Here is a 1,541-nt window from a genome sequence, read left to right on the forward strand (position 1 = left end):
GGCTGGAAAGTAGACAGGAAGACCTTTCTAGCAAGCACATCTGGAGCTCATTTGGACATCGGGAAGGCCTCCAAAAGTGGCTCCAAACAGGCGCGACACATAGAGAATCAGGCACGACGCATAGAGGAAAAATTGCCAGTTTCACCAAGTTTTGCTCCATTTTTCATCCAGCTTTGCCTAGTTTGACTTTTTCACTTTCCTAATGGCAAATTTATGATGTAATTTGATGAAAATTCATGGATTATGATGTAAATATGTTAGAGTTTCACTTGTAGAGGTAGATTCATCAGTTTATAGGTTGTTTGAAACTGAATGAATCAGTTCCCTTGTTTCTAGAGGCATGAAGTTATGCTGCCTAGTTTCTAGTTCTCATTTTAGAATGAGTTGGATCAGCTCCTAAACTTATGAGCTCGACCCCTAGAGGCAAGGATGAGCTATGTTTGTCTATATTAAGTTATTTTTCAGTCATTAGCATGGTTGGACTCTTGAGAAAGCCTTGAGCTTCATTGTACATTCATTTTCAGTATTTTGGCTAAGGAATTGAGACCAGGATTTGCAGCACTCTTTGGGATTCATGTGGAAATTTTTCATGGTACAGTGCTTCTCTTCGTGATTGTGAATTTTTTTATGTGATTGCATTATCTATCTTATTTCTTCTGAACTAAACAAACAAGAGTGTAAGTAGAATTCATTGAAAGTGCAACGTTGTACTTGAAGTTTATTTTAGTTATTCAATGTTTTTAGTTGTTTGGGGAGGATTCATGATTGCTCTTGCCCTCTTCAACCCCTTACCTACCTATTCCTCCCATCCCACTCAAATTTAAGTGCCAAAATGATTGCCTACCTTGCCCCATTGAGATCTTTGCAGAACTGAGCCTCATAGATTCCTCACGAAATTGATGTCCCTTCTAGACCTTCATGTTATCTTATTACACTACTACCATACAATCCCAATATGAGCACTTCTTGTACTATATCTATGTTAGTTACCAAACCTTGAGATTTCCCCTCAACATCCATACCGTTTAACATTCCTTAACTATCATCATTTATACCTGCAACATCTTTTGAGATAGAAAAAACAATATATATATATATATATATATATATATATATATATATATATATATATATATATAGATATAGATATATATATATATATATATATATATATATATATATATATATATATATATATATATATATATATATATCTATATATATTAACAAGATAACCAATAACATATATCAGACTTACCTCACCATGACAATCTTTTTCAATGAAACATCAACATCCTCATGGTCCAACTTCATATGAGTCATATATTTATTTGAGTGTCGAAGGATACAACTTGATTACCAAGTTACCATTTTATCCTTTCATTATTCTCTTCATAATATATCTTGCTCATTTGGCTTCCTTTATTATTTACCTGCAACATTCATCGACAAGTACCAACAAGAAAAGAATACAAGTACAAGTGCATGAAGATATTAGATACTCTAGGGTTTTCATGGCATATTATAGATAAATAATTCCT

The sequence above is a fragment of the Pinus tabuliformis genome, chromosome 6, assembly GCF_031772625.1.
Source record: "Pinus tabuliformis cultivar Carrire ecotype Pingquan chromosome 6, CPIR1, whole genome shotgun sequence".
Lineage (NCBI taxonomy): Eukaryota > Viridiplantae > Streptophyta > Pinopsida > Pinales > Pinaceae > Pinus > Pinus tabuliformis.